The following is a 16,644-nucleotide window of genomic DNA, read 5'->3' on the forward strand; positions in this document are numbered from 1 at the left end:
GTGCGAAATTTTTCCTCTCTCCCCGTGCAAAATTTAAACTGACCCAAAAGTCGTTTGATTTAAACCAATTTCTTCATGGAGGGCCTCCTTGACTTCTCGAACAAGGATGACTTTGTGGCAGAGGAACGCGGGGAAGAAGAGTCAGAGTCGCCGGCGCTGGAGGACCAGGCCAACCCGACCTCTCCGGTCTCAAACAACTCTTCTTTCACCAGTTTCGCCGACGTTCTTAACGGCAACGAGCTTTCCGTCCCGGTAAGTGGCTTTCTTTTTTGAGCGTGACTTTCTGTTCCCGACCTCTATTTTTTCGACCTAACGATTCTGTTGGGGGTTTTTGTTTCAGGTCGACGGACAAGTGAGGGAACCAGGTCGAGAGGGCATCGAAGAGTGCACCGGTTCGGTGGTACAGCCACTGCCTTATGCAGAAGACCCTGCAGTGGCAGGCCAGGTTGGACAAGTGAAGAACCAGGTCAAGAGGGCGCTAGAGAGCATGCCGGTTCGAAGATACAACCACTGCCTTGTGCAGAAGACCCCATAGTGGCAGGCCGGACCGCTTGGGTCTAAGACCCTGTGCAACGCCTGTGGGGTGCGATACAAGTCTGACCTATTGCTACCGGAATACCGCCCGACAAAGAGCATTTTTTTTTAAATTTAGAGATGGATACTATCCGTTGCTAATCTGTCGCTAAATTAGCGACAGATCTTATCCATCGTTAATCTATCGCTAAAATAGCGATGGATTATCGACGAATAATGTTCGTTGCAAAACCAAATCTGTGCTTATTTAGCAACAGACTCGTAATGGATCATGTTCGTCCCTAATTTATCACAAATTAGCATCAGATCAATTCTGTCACTAATTAGCGACAAAAAATTTACGATGGATGCTATCCATCTCTAATCCGTTGCCAATCTATCACTAAACAGTTTAGCGATTGATAGCATTCGTCGCTAATCCATGATTTTCTTGTAGTGGTCCCATACAGTAAGTTGGAGATATTGGATCCTGGTATAGTTCCAATGTGGCCAAATGAGTCTCACTCAGAATCGAATGACTCACATGAATAGTGGGCCATTGAGATATGCACCACCAGGATAATGGTAGGGCCCATTACATATTTGTTTTCCAGCATGTTTGAGAATCCAATGAGATAACTAGGGTTGGATAATGGTTATCAAGTAGAACCCCTGCCTCTGCAAATGACATAAGAGGTCTCGATGTTCATATCAAGGATCCCCCCTAAAGCATGCCGTTAATATCAACCATTCTTCTCTTCTCTCCTAGACTTTTCTGTGCACACCCCGATCCTAGATCTTACACTTGGCAGAGTCAATGATAAACTCCAGCTATAGGCTTGGCTGCGGGTCACTTTGATAGTTAACTCATCTTAACTCCCCGACCCTTTCAAACTTTTTTCTTTATCCTAAAAAATGAAAGCTTCTTTTCTACATCTCTGAGTCATAAATAACTGGCTTCTACTTGATGCCAATATCCAATGGCTGTGAGCATTTGAATCATCAACATTCTCCCTTTATTCAAATCGCAAAGAAAGGAGCAATCATCTACTTCTTATTTCACTTCAGAGTATGCCAGGTAGTGTAGAAAAAAAATATTTCTACTTGCTTTTAGTCACGCCACGTCATGACACTTGCAATAAGCATTTGATAGGCTTTGATCTTAGGATCAGTGCCTTATCAGATTTATTTGGAATCGTGAAGGGCTTGGGCCCTTGTTGATGCGTTCATGAAGCTCGATAAATCATGGATGCCACGATCGAAGGGAGGAACATGTTTTCGACAATCGAAGGTGGTGGGTTCAACCAAAAGGAGATCCTCAATCTCGATGACCATACTCTCGAAAACAAAAACTTCTTTAATTGGTAGGTTCATGTAGCATTATCTTGCAAAAAATGCTGCTCAAGGTCAACCCACACATCTTGAGCTTTGTCTGTATATATGACATTGTTTGCGAGTTCTTTCGATAGTGCATTCAAGATCCACGACAAGACCATATTGTTGCACATGTCTCAAGCGACTCTTTCCTTTGAGCTACCAGTTGGTCGTGGTAGGGACCCATCCACGAACACAAACTTGTTCTTGGCATTCAAGGCCATGTGCATGGCCCGCCTCAAGTTCAATCGTTGTCATTGGTTAAAGGTGACGAGACCAGCATCACTCCTAGGTTGTCCGAGTCATGTATATAAAAAGATAAGCCAGTCACCTTCTCCTCTCCACCAGACTGATTATTGTTGGTGTCTGCCATGGATTGGGATTGTGAATGATGGTTTGAATCTCCTGAAAAGAAGACCGCAACACAATAGCAATAGTAGCACCCTCATGAGCCGTAACGATTCAGGTTGATCTTGTCAGATCAAAACCACACGGATGGACGATCTGATATGAAGGACGACCACAAGTGCTCACCAAACAATGGATCAGACTCCACGCTTTGATACCATAACAAGTTTGGAGGTGAAAATCTTATCTCTATCAACGTGAGCCTTAACAATAAATATACATTGCACATGTATAACACATTGTTTGTGGGATTGGTTACAAGTAAAGTGTGTATCACACCAGGGTTATGGGAAGTGCCATAGGGCATGGGGACGAGCATTTTCCTAAAGCGTGAAACATGAAGGTTTCAAAATATGGCGCTTCCGAAATGAGCTGGGAAGCGCCAAAAAAAATTGGGAAGCACTCTTTTCATTTAAGGGAAGCACACTTCTCATTTAGGAAAAGCGTGCTTCCCATTCTTTTTTCTTTTTTTTTTTGTGTTTTTATTTTTATTTTTCTTTCCCTTCTTAGGACACTTCTGATTCGCTTCTTAGGTTGCTTTAAAGACGATTCCTGATTCATTTCTAAGTTGTCTTGGGCTTCCAAGCTTCTTAAAATTTTGAAAGTGTCTCGAATGGCTTCCCTTTCTCCCTTTTCGGACGGCCAACTTTGTATCACACTATTTGTGAGGTTATTGAATACAAGGAAAGAAAAATGAGAAAAGGTAACTGTACAAATGAGGCAACTTACGTGGATCCCACGATGTTTGGCGATCTTGGATATATAGACTCGTGATACAAATATTCGTTAAAGACCTTAACCCCAAAACTAGATATTTATTTATTTTTTGGGTCGGGTCCAATATTTGACTAAACTACCATCATAATATCATTTACCCTCTTTGTTGCTGTCTATATGAACCTGCAATCCAAGTTGTCAAATAAGGCTTAGGATTTCAATACCACACTCAATTAAAGTCAGACCCCATTAACATGTAAAATTAGATCCAATAAACATAATAAGCTAACCCGATCTGGATTTTGTGAGGGCTCTCCCTACCCAAGTTGGAGACCAATCCAAATCCAAATAATATCGAGCGCATCGGATTGGATAATTGGTAAGATCCAATCTGAATGGGAACCTCATCTACCTCAAGGACAGATGTTGATTGGCCAACTACTTCCGGGCATTGGGAGACAAAAAGGACATTAGGGTAAGTAAAGGATGTCCCCAGAAATTAAGACCTAATACCACCTAAAGGGAATTAAAATTAAGGTATTATGGAGTGATTACACAATCATTCATACATGAAACAAAAAAAAAAAAAAATTCTCTTCCTAAATTTACGTAAAAACCCCTAAGAAAATATGTGATATCCCTAATGTCATGGAACAGGGTGCGGCGGCAGCACCTTTTTCCACGGAAAAGGAATCAGATCACCCCCCACCGGAACTGAATCCATAGAAAGGGGGTCCAACGTGTAAAATGGGGGCTGATTTCCGTGTTTGTGTTGCATTGTTGGGATCACAAAAGTCACCCATGCATTGCTGCGGAAAGCTCCCCTTTTCTGTGACATGCAAACAGGCTCAATATGTGTCGTAAAGTATGTACATGTTGGTTGGGAGTGGACCTAAAAAACAAAACCTTCAACAACATGTTGCCACTTGTACTAAAAAAAGAGCACGTGAATAATGATCTATGCAAAATTATAAACCATCACAAGTTTATCCTAATGGCAAACTTGAGGGATTAACCAATTAACTAAATAGCTTGTGACAAATGTGAGGGCTTAACCTACCAACTCAACAGATTGTGACCGATTTGTGGTAACATGGTCAATAAGAGCATCATTATCATCATCATAGTGGAAGGGAATTCTATCCAGAGCAAAAACCATGATCACTAGGTGTGTAATTGGGTTGGGTATATAGACCCGACTCGACATCCCTAACCAATTATACCCAACCCTACTTGATTTTAGTAGACTCGTAGGTTCAGGTCGGGTCCAAAATATAGACCATAACAAAAAACAGGTAAGGTTTTGAGTAATATAAATGCGGCTCTGGACCAGCTTGGACCTGACCCTTGTTTTATACCTGATCCAAATGGTTTCACAAAATGTAAAAGCGACCGAACCCAAACCCAAACTGATTATGTATTCGAGCCTGTTTTATAATTGAATCAAACTGACCCAAACGTGAATCAGTTATGTATCCGAACCTGTTTTATAATTGAACTGAACTGAACCCAAACCCACTTAGTAGCTGAACCCCTTGAAACCTGATCCAATATTGTTTAGAGTAGTTAATAAGCTTCTCATTTGTTAACATATAATCTTCTTAATGCATAGCTAATTAATTTTATTAATTTAAATATTTCATAATTGGTCAGTAATTAGGTATAGAATATCAATCGTATCAAAACCTGAACCCATTAAGACCCAAACTGATCATATTTGAACCTGTTAACCCATATATGTCTATATTTTTCAGCCATACCCAGACTCAAACCCATCAAAGTGGATCGGGTCTAGGTCTAATTTTTATACCTGATTAAAAAATGGGTTATTGAACACCCAATCTGATACATACCTGAGCCCATTAACCCATATTGAGCCCACAATTTTCAACCATACCCGACTCAAATTAGATTAGGTCAGGTTTGGTCTAACTTTTAGACCTGACCCAGTTACACGGCTAATGATCACCCAAAGTTGGTGACCACTTTATTGGTCTTGAAGATGTAATACCCTGCAAGTGAAAGAACAAACCTAAATATTATAAAAGCATAAATACGGTATTATTTGCAAAAAATTGGATGCTTTATAACTTTTTTTTTTTTTTGGAAAAAAGAATTATATTAAGGGACAAAGAGAATTAGTCCAAATTACAACAGTTTACAAATTACTCACGTGCAATATGATTGCACAAATATTTGTGCATTAAGCACCTGATCACCCTCCATCTTGGGGACAGGGCCTGTAAGGTATGGGACCCATGACTCTGATGAAGAGTGATGGGGTGCATTGCACAAATATTTGTGCATTAAGCACCTGATCACCCTCCATCTTTGAGACTGTCAAGTGTGGGACCCGTGACCTGATGAAGGGTGATGGAGATGCTTAATGCACAAATTTTTGTGCAATCATATTGCACCCGATTTCACCTGATCACCCTCCAAGCCCTATGCCTTTTTTTTGAGTACTTCACAAAAGGCGGGCACATCAAAAACTGATTTGAGGCAACGACCCCAATCTTGTTGAATATTAAATTGATTCTAAGCCAAGTGAAGCAAAGATGGGAAGAAACCACATGACCAAAATAAGTGCTCAGCTGGTTCCAAATAGCATTCACATAAACACATGTTTTAATTGACATTCTTTTCATGTGAATTGAGAATGTAATTAAAAGTTAGTAAGAGCATTTGCATGAAATTTTCATAAAAAAAAAGTCTGACTTATATGACACTAGGGATAGCAGTGGAAGGGGGGGGGGGGGGGTTGAACGGGCCCTGCCCGGTCTCGCCCCGTTTGGATCCGGAATGTAGGACATGAAATGGGGATGTAGGTTAAAATCAAAACCCATGCAGAGATGGAGGCAGGGATGAACTTATGCTTTCCCACACCCCGCCCCGTTCTCATCCTGATCCCTGCCTTGCCCCGCCTGACCCCACCCCATTCCCAATCCTTCTTTAGGAATGGCACTGGACCGAGGCCTAGCCCCGTTTGGACCGGGGATGAAGGACATGAAACGGGGATGAAGGTTAAGATCAAAACCCATGTGGGGGGACGAAAGACAGAATTTTGAGACCGGGTGGGGTGGAGACCTTGTTCCCTGCCCCGCCCGGGTCCACTGCCGTACCTATATGACATTGTAATTTTTTTTTTAAAAATTACTTACCGTTTATAATTGCTTTCTCTCACTCAATTTAATTACCATAACAAGAAGAAGCTTTAATTTTCACTCCATCAAAAACGTCTCTCTCGATCTTCCTTAACAGGCATTAAATGAGGGCTCTCTCTCATTGGCCATAAAAACAAATGTTTATGCAACTATGCAAGGAATTGGTCATTTTCATGCATACTGTCATGGCCTTTGGTTATTAGTAAATAAGGCTGTAGCTGGGTCGGGTTCAGGTTAGGTCTTATCATACCTAATTCTAAATCAGATCTAAAAGCTATACCAAAACCTGACTCAATTTAATCCAGGTCTAGGTATGGATGCAGCTGGAAATTGTGAACTCATATAGGTTCTTAAGTTCGGATGTGTACCGGGTCTTCAATATACATGTTTTTTAATCAGATCTAAGAATTAGACCCAAATCCATCCCATCTTGATTTAGATATGGGTTCAAGATACTTATGATTCCAATTATCTTTACTTTCAGTATATTTGATATATACCTTTTTTACCATTTGATTTTATAAAACCCGGCCATATGGGTGGGCTGATTATCTAGTGAATATAAATGATGAAATGATTTTTTTTTTTAAAGAATGAAAGGAATTATTAATTAGAGCTCTTTTTTCTTTGTGCTAAATTCCTAATCAATTAACCGCCAAAGCTTAGGACTGCGAAGAAAATTAAGTCAAGTACTCAAGATACAAAGCATCTTATTAAGGGTTGGAGGCGGGCAAGAAGGTTCACTGGTGGAATTTCCGTACATTCATTGTTTTGGGATTAGCACATAGATTAACGTCATTATTCATAAAATGATTCCTTAGAGGGCGTTTGTTTCAAGTCTTTTCCTATAAAAAAGACCTTATTTCATAGGAAAGATGTTAGCTTTCTTAAGAAGAGTGAAACAAACATTGCCATGTAGTGGGGCCTACTTGATAAATGCAAAAAGGCCTCTTTCATATCAAAACGGATCCGCACCTCCCAACGGAGAAACACTTTCCCTTTCTAAGCATCTCTTTCAAGAAAAAGTAGCTTTCTTTGGGCGCGAGTTTAACAAACGCTTAATTTTTCTTTTTGAGGTGGGTATTGGATTCCCTATTACTGTGCCTGTTACAACATGTGTGAGAAGGGAATGCCCTTTCATGAGAAAGGACACAGCTCCAAGTAAACGCACGCAGAGTGTGAAAGTGCTTCCCTGAGGATAGAGGCACGTACCAACACATTTTCGTAAGAAACGGGGGCGACATGACAGAGCGTTGTTTCACCCATCCTATTAGTGGGAAATGACCCATTCATGGGAAAATGGGACGTCTTTTCCCCACTATTTGGGGTGAAAAGCAAAAGGTGTCCTTATTGTTGTCACTTAAATAAGAGCAACAAATAGAAGGATCATGTTTTGCAAAAATGCAATTATTTTCCCCATGTTAGACCAAATTGCAGTCCCATGATGATTTTTGGTCTATGAATTTGAATTATTAATAAAACTGGCTATGTTTTTGCAAATTGCCCGTTTTTTCTCTTGAATGACTTCCATATAGGGGCGAGTAATGAGCCTTGGCCGGATGGAACAAGCCGACCCGACCCACCATGGGCTGGGTTTAGGTCAAGGTTTTAGACCCAGATCCATTAGATATTGGGCTGAAACCCGGTCTATTATATACATGGGCCTGGTCAGGGTCAGCCCACGGGCTACCAGGTTGACCCGATGGCCTTAAGCTACCTAATTAATTTCTTAGTACATGGCTGCATAGTAACTTGATAGCTATTATAATTTACCTATTTAAGTTGTATTAATTTTATGGAAATTAGAAATATAGTTAGTTGGGTGCATGAAAAAAGTGTTAACTATTACTGTTTACCTAATTAATTGCATTGATTTTATGAAAAAACAGAAAGAAAATTTATTGCTTTGGATATTATATATAGACATTAATTTATGTTCATTTGAAAATAACCTACAAATAGGTTTGGGCCCGACTGGACCAACCGGCTGAACCGTTTTTAATTTTCAGGTAATTTCTCGTGATATTTTCATAAATCTTGCGATATTTGTCATTATGGTTGTTGGTCCATCAATTCTCATTCTAATTAGAAACCATTACATCCAGCTCATACTTCCATTCCATGCATGAAAACAAATTTTGATGCCCCAAGGTGATATGAGGGATTTGTCCATGGGCCCCAATATTTGGAAACTCTTAATAACAGCTGTGCTCCACACTCGCACTTATTTAATTAGATTCTACTCTACAGTAATTACTTAATTAAACATGTTACATAATTAACCTTGATTCTTTGAGTAAAGTGGAATGAAAGACTTGTTTGGAGACTAGTTGTTTTTTTAGGTAGGGAGAAACTTAGTTTTATTTAAAGATAAGTTCAGAAAAAAACTTAGGGCGATGGGGTATCGACCCCCAGCTTTACAAGAAGATCAGGGGGCAGTTAGCGAAAACTGAGTAAATCCAACAAAGGGGAAACTGTAGTTGTTTGACTTCCCCACATAATCAACTATTCTGAAGTACAAATTATACATTTTTTTTTGAGGAAAATTAAGTACAATTGTATTGTAAACTATATTTGACATCAACATATGTTGAACTATCTTAAACACAATTGCATTTCACACTGTAATGAGATATGCAATTATACATCATTATTGGTGAAAGTCAAAGTCAATCTCGAGTTTAACTTGTATAGCTCAGTTCATGTTTTATTCTGCAATGGTTCCATATGGAAGTAAGGGTGGGCATCTGGCTCGGCCCAGCCCAGACCTGTTTAAAGCTTGGCTCACTGGGTTTTAAATGTGGCCTGGCCCGTTTATTAATGGTCTGAGTTTTGGCTCAGTTCTTAGTTGGCTCGGATTTGAAGAGTAGCCCATGACCAAGCCCATTGGCCCAATAAGCCATCTCATGATATTTTCAATTTCTTATAATTTTTTGTCAAAAACATAAATATCATATTTTAAACATGATATTTATATTTTTCTTGGATATTTATCATAAAAAACTGTGCATTTTTATTGTTTAATTTTTAATTTTTATTTATTTATAAAAAGTATTTTTTTATTGCCAAGATTTTTTCAAAAAAACATGAGATTTTACAATTTTTTTTATTTTCACAAGTTTTTGTCTGTCGAGATTTTGCGGGTTTTTACTTTTGTCACTATGCCTACAACACAAAAAATATGAAAGTGGAATCCCAAATATGGCCCTTTTTTTTTTTTTGAAATGGTGAGCGGGCCAACACTCCAGTCAGCGATTGCATAATTGGCAAGTTTACGTTGGTAGAAACCCTTGGAGACCCTCTACCCAATGGGGAGTAGACCTAGTTTTGACCTTGCAGTAGAGGATGCCCTCCATGGATTTCGAACTCGTTATGTCTCATCAAGTTAGTGACGGTCACAAGTAGCCCCTACCAGATTAGCTAAGGCCTTGTTGGCACCATTAAAAATTTGTTAATCACCTTTTTCTCTCTTCTCCACTTCTAACTCTCATTTCAATAAGTTGAACCAGTTTATTGTACACTAAGATGATGTTCATCAAAATATCAATACATTAAATCAAAAGCATTAACTTCAAAAGTTGACACTAGAAGATATCAAATCAAAACTCACAAATCTTGGGAATCAAGTTTTCATATAAGACCAAGTGTCTATCCTAATTGTTGACTAATAGTTAGTAGAAGAAGGATTGACATTATCATAGTGTTCATCATGATCTTTAGTAGGTATGTATAACACTCTGATCTGGGACCCCGGGAGTCCAAGTTCGGTTGGTATTACTTTGCAAAGAAAAAGAGTTCAAAGTTCACATAGAGAAAACATGGCTATTTTTTTTATTCTTATTCCAATAAATCACCTTCTTTACAATGTTTATCATTCATAACAAAAGCAAATATCAAATAGCTTATTGTTCAATGATATGAAAGATAAATACTACCAATGCTTTGCCGAAAAAGAAAAAAAAGTCGATCAAGCCCGATCTGTACTACCGTGCCTTTAACCTAGAGTTATAATTAAACATTTGTGGGTGAGTCTACAACCTAATAAAAATAATTATAAGCAAATAAACACTTAAACTTACAACTGTAGTGGGCTCTAAGCTCCTAGTCTTAGTTTAGTTTTTGACACACCACACAAGTTTGTATATTTTAATTACCCCCATTAACTTTCTCAACACTCTCTCAAAATAACTATCACTAGGTCGGCTATACCGATCATAACCGTCTATGGGCGTAACAACCCCGTAGAACACCTCAAATCTACATATTGGCCAGACAATGAACCATACACTCCCAATGGTCTCTGGACCACCAGACACTGTAGTGAACCACTATGGGGACCCCTACCGATAGTTATTCGAGAGGTCAAGCTCTCAATATCGATATGGTTCATGCTATATCCTAACCATGATGGTTATCAACCATCCATGATCCTTCAGAGTCCCAAACCGGGTAGGAGTGTAACCCTAAGTCATGACTAAGTTCAACACATTGAACCGCATTCTCAAACTCGTAATTCACTTGTTATCTCACGAGTGATATCGTGAACTAATCACAATGAATCTCATTCTTAAATCTCATGATGATCTTAAAACTCACACATATCTCTCATTAAGCATACAATGATGCAGATTTTCTATATCGTTAAATCACCGATGACCCACTCTCTATGGTGGCTGCACTCTGGCCGCGAACTAGGTAGCCCTTGCCACAAGTCGCTACTTTCGGGATTTAAGAGCTCCTCCTTGCTGATCTCAAAATATTCATCCATACAACATGAATAGAATAAATGAGACTCCAATCTAAACATAATCTTATCACAACGCATGATATTAATGATCACATAAACATGTGTTCACAAATCTAATCTCTTTCTAACATGCATGATAAACCACAACTAACATGCATATCACAACAACATGTATATGAATTCAACTCAGAATGTCAAGCATAAAAAAATTATGCATGTCAAGATCTCACTCGAAAACTATCATGTTATTTATATTCATTCACTACATTATAATAACATGCAACAAAAAAAATATGTATTCACATCTAAAATTACTTATAATATCCCTTACCTCGAGTGGAAATGTTGTGATCTCACCGTAATTGAGTTTCAAGAAGCTCTACAGTATGACCTAGTCATTACACAAACATGCTTACATTAATGCACAAAACTTCTTATAGAATTACCAAAATACCCTTCCTAAATTGACTCATGAAACCTTAATTTTTGTATCATTGATTTAACCAAATATAATAGATAAGTGGATTTCTGATGCAATGTTATGGTGGACTCGATACACACTGATCCACGATCCAAGATCCAAATGGATCCAAACACACGCGAAAGCTAATATGATGCAGAGTCAGAACAAAACTCTGAAAATAGATTTTCGGGACATGTGCACTCTGTTTTGATAGAGGCATCCAAATGAAAGTTGTGCGCAAATCACACAACTTTCCAACAAATCCAAACACACTAGATTTGGGGCAGGAACGTCCGCTTCATGGAGTCGTCACTGGGACTGCTAAACAAGTTCAACTCAGATTTATCGTATTTTAGGGAAAGATTGTTTGAAGTGAATTTTGACCCCTCAAACATTGAATTTTGTGAAAACTCACAACTAACGAAAGGAAGGTCAAATTCCAACCTTTCCAGAACAATAAAGATTGTAATTTTTGGAATTTTCTGCAGTCCTCTACAAATTTTTGAATTTTGGAATGATATGAGTTATTGTTTCAGAAAATAAAATTCAAAGATTCGATAGTAGCAGAAAATATCAATATTTTTGAGGCAACTAAGCAACGATTCAATCAAAACCCAAAACATGAAAGTTGTAGGTCTAGATTACAGCTTTCCATAGAATAAAAAAAAATGAAATTTCATTCAGGGAATCTCTAGATAATCAGAAAATACCAAACACTATTAAGTTGGTTCTGTAGCAGAAATGTAACAAGGGACTTCTGTGAGTCCGACAACTTGATAGACAATTTCAGAGGTTTAAACAGACGGATCGCAAAGAGGTCTCAACTACAAAGTCATAGACAATTGTCTCAGATTTTCAGGAAGGTAAAGAACACGAAAATCCATTTAGAAATGAGTTTGACACAAATGTTTTATAAGAGACATTTCTGTTATCTCGTAACAGAAATTTGGTATTTTTAAGGGGATCCGAGTTCATACACACCCAACAATAGCCCAGAATAAAATTAGATCAAATGAGTCAATTCTTAACATAAACCCTCCTAAACATGTATTCAACACTCCTAAATGAATCAAAACAGTTTAACAATGATAAATCAAGAACAATCACAACAGAAATGCGAATAAGAGTAACAAGGGACTTGAACGAAGAACCAATGAAGATATTCGGGCTGAAATCGATAATGGCCGTCGTTGGGAAGCAACCGACGCCACAAGATGAACCACGAACAATAGGGATGGATTATCAACCACCACGAACAAGTTTGGTACAACCACAACGATTGTAACCTCTCACAAGGTGATACACAGTTTCACCTTCTTCTCCAACCAACCTTCCACCAAACATCCACACTCAAAAGCTTTTCTCAAGCACCAACAACACCAAAAGCTCGATTTTTCTCACTCTAGAACCAACCACACTACCAATTTCGAAAATGAAGAAGTCTCCTCACCCCTTAGACTACCTCCCTAGTTAAGGGCTTAAGTTGCTTGGGAAGAGCCACAATAAAGAGACCTTGGCCTTCCCAAGCTTTGCACCAAAAAACGAGTGTGCAAGCCTAGATTTTGTTAAATGCTAATAACTCCACCAACAATCCATTTTTGGCTTTGGGCTGGTCAACATGAATTCAAATGAGGTTCAAGATGGACCATACTAAAGTGGTGCCACCTAGGACCCCCCTCATGAAGACAGATCAAGATCCGGATCCGAATAGGCTGCGAATTGAATCCTGCACCAACACCAAGAGAGAAGTGAATTTGTGAAAAAATAAAAACTATCCTTGGACCCCATACACCCTCTAGTACCAAAAAAAGATTCTACAGGGTACCAGAACTATCCGGATCCATAGAATCCGGCTCCTAAAAAAATAAAAAAAATTACGCGAAATAACTATTGATGAAACAATATCCAAAAATATGATTCCGTAATAGAATCAAAGCAATAAAAGGATCACGATGAACATCGACTAACTGAGAGATCCACTAGGACCACAGATGTCCTGCAAGCGTGTGTATAGCCTTGGGTAGCGATGTCCAGAACGGGTCTGGATATTTGGATTGGGATCCAAATCTGCTTTTGTCTCTAGATGCTCTGCATCATCCCCCCCAGGTTGAAAATGCTTTGTCCTCGAAGTCGACTCCTCGTCTTCAGCATCACCATGGTACCGCTCCAACTGTTTGATGTTGAACACATTCGAAGTTTTGAATTGAGGCGGCAACCGAACCTTGTAAGCATTAGAATTAATGATGTCAGTAACTGCACAAGGACCAATGCGCTTAGGCGCCAACTTACCATTTAACTCAGGAGGTAAACGTTCTTTAGTAAGAGTAACCCATACCAGATCTCCAAGTTCAAACAATACTTGTCGATGCTTCTTATCATAGCTTGCTTTATACTTACTGATGTTGTCTTGAAGATTCAAATGTACCTGTTCATGAATATCTTGCAACAAAGAAACACGATCTTGAACAGAATTTAAAACAGGGTTGACAATAGGAATTGGAGCTAAGTCAACAGGAGAACATGGATTAAAACCATACAAAACAGTAAAAGGGCTAAATCCAGTAGAACGATTCACAGATTTATTAAAAGCAAATTCAGCTTGTGCAATTATTTGAGTCCATGACATAGGTTTATCATTAATTAAAGCTCGCAACAAATTTCCTAAGGACCGATTAACAACTTTAGTTTGACCGTCGGTCTGAGGATGATGCACAGTGCTAAATTGTAGATTGGTCCCTAACTTTTTCCATAATTGATGCAAAAAATGACCTTCAAATTTAACATCTCTATCAGAAGTGATAGTTTTCGGAATGCCATGTAATTCATAGATTTCCTTGAAAAACAAATCCGCAATATAAGATGCATCCATGGTTTTTCTACATGGAATGAAATGAGCCATTTTTGTGTATCGATCGACGACCACAAAGACAAAATCAAGACCATGAGAGGTCTTAGGTAATCCTAAAACGAAATCCATGGTTATATCTTGCCAAGGTTTTTCAGGAATAGGCAACAACAAATACAACCCAACATTTGTGACATTTCCTTTTGCGATGTGACATGTATGACATTTCTCTACGAATCTATTCACTTCCTTTCGCATGTGGGGCCAAAAATATGTTGAAGACACTAAATGCATTGTCTTGTCCCGACCAAAATATCCCTCATTATGTATCTCAGAAATCAATCGTTGTCTCAACGAACAGTCTGGGATACAAAGTAAATTACCTTTAAATACAAATCCATCAACCAGTGAGAAATTGTCATGAGGATGACTTGTCACTTCATTAATAAATTTTGAGAAATAGCTATCTCACTCATATAATGACGCGAATTCCTCAAAACCCCAAATGGGTGATTTCATGATAGACAGGAGAATGGTTTTCCTACTTAAGGCATCAACGACAACATTATCCTTTCTTGCCTTATGTTTCAAAACAAATGTGAACTCTTGCAGATATTCTACCCATTTGGCACTACGAGCATTCAACTTATGCTGACCATTAATGTATTTAAGAGCCTCGTGGTCAGTATGGAGAATAAATTCTTGATGCACCGAATAATGCCTCCAGTGCATTAATGCTCTGACGATAGCATAGAATTCCTTATCATAGGTACTATACTTCAATTTGGCTTCATTCGGTTTCTCACTAAAATAAGCCACAGGTTTACCTTCTTGACTCAACACAACACCTATACCTACACCAGATGCATCACATGACAACTCGAAAGCAAGATTAAAATTAGGCAATACTAATACTGATGTCAAACAAAGATAGGATTTCAAACGCTCAAATGATTGTTAAGCCTCCGGATTCCATTGAAAGGTCTTACCTTTAATACAATTGGTCAACGGAGCAGCAATACTGCTAAAATGCGGAATGAACCTCCTATAGAAGGAAGCTAACCCATGAAAGCTACGCACAACAGTAATGGAGTTTGGCACAGACCAATCTTGAATCGACTCAATTTTCGAAGGGTCAACAGATATACCTATCGTCGAGACCACGTAACCAAGAAATAAAACTTCAGTGGCCCAAAAGACACACTTATCGATAGATGCATAAAATTGTTCCTTTCTGAGGATATCGAACACTAAACGTAAGTGTTCTAGATGTTCAGGTTCGGTTCAACTATATATGAGAATGTCATCAAAATAAACGACCAGGAATTTACTGATGTAAGGTCGAAAAATTTGATTCATGATTCTCATGAAAGTAGATGGAGCATTGGATAGACCAAATGACATTACAAGCCATTCATAGATACTATCACGAGTTTTAAACGCGATTTTTCATTCATTGCCAGGCCTAACTCGTATTTGATGATATCCGCTACGCAGATCTAACTTAGAAAATATCTTTGAACCAGTCAATTGGTCCAACAGATCATCCAATCTCGGAATGGGAAACCTATATTTGATGGTTATCTTATTGATAGCTCGACTATCAATGCACATCCGTCACGTTCCATTCTTCTTGGGAACAAGAAGAGCAGGAACCGCACATGGTCTAAGACTTTCACGAATGTGACCCTTAGTTAGCAATTCTTCAACCTGTCTACGAAGCTCTTCATACTCCGTAGGACTCATGCGATAATGCAGAGCATGTGGCAATACCGCGCCAGGGTGTAGATCAATATGATGTTGGACTTCCCGCAGAGGGGGTAATCCATCCGGTAATTCATCGGGAAAGACTTCACGGAATTCCTCTAAAAGGGGTGTGACTCTAAGATCTATGGTGTCAGACTTTGACTCACCACGCGATGAATCAGAATCAACAGAGAACAAGAAGTAACACAAGCTAGATTGACTCAGAGCCTCTTGGAGCTCGTGTCTGGCAGTAAAAGCACTTGAAAGTTTAACTTTGGAAGGAGCAAGTCTGGATGAAGTGGGGTGAGAAATTTGAGTGGAAACTGGAGTACGAGAAGATGAAGCAAATGACGAAGATGAAGACAAAGGTGGTAGATCCTTGGATGACTTTAAATGGATCTTCCGCCCTGTTATCATCGCAAAATTTTACTTTTGCAAGTCAAACTGACATTTGAAAAAGTTTTTTTTGAAAATAACTCGCCTCCATTTTAAAATGTGGGATAATTTCGAAGAATGGGACTTGCCTGGCGGTACGAGGTTCAACCGTTCCTGGCACATTTACCAAGGGTAATTGAACCAAGGATCAATTGTGTGCTTAGCTTTGCTCAACTTGTCTAAATCATGTTCTATTTCCTAAATGCACAAAGAATCAGACATGTGCTTTGAA

Source organism: Nuphar pumila, chromosome 7 (assembly GCF_984573655.1).
Source record: "Nuphar pumila chromosome 7, dmNupPumi1.hap1.1, whole genome shotgun sequence".
Classification (NCBI taxonomy): Eukaryota; Viridiplantae; Streptophyta; class Magnoliopsida; order Nymphaeales; family Nymphaeaceae; genus Nuphar; species Nuphar pumila.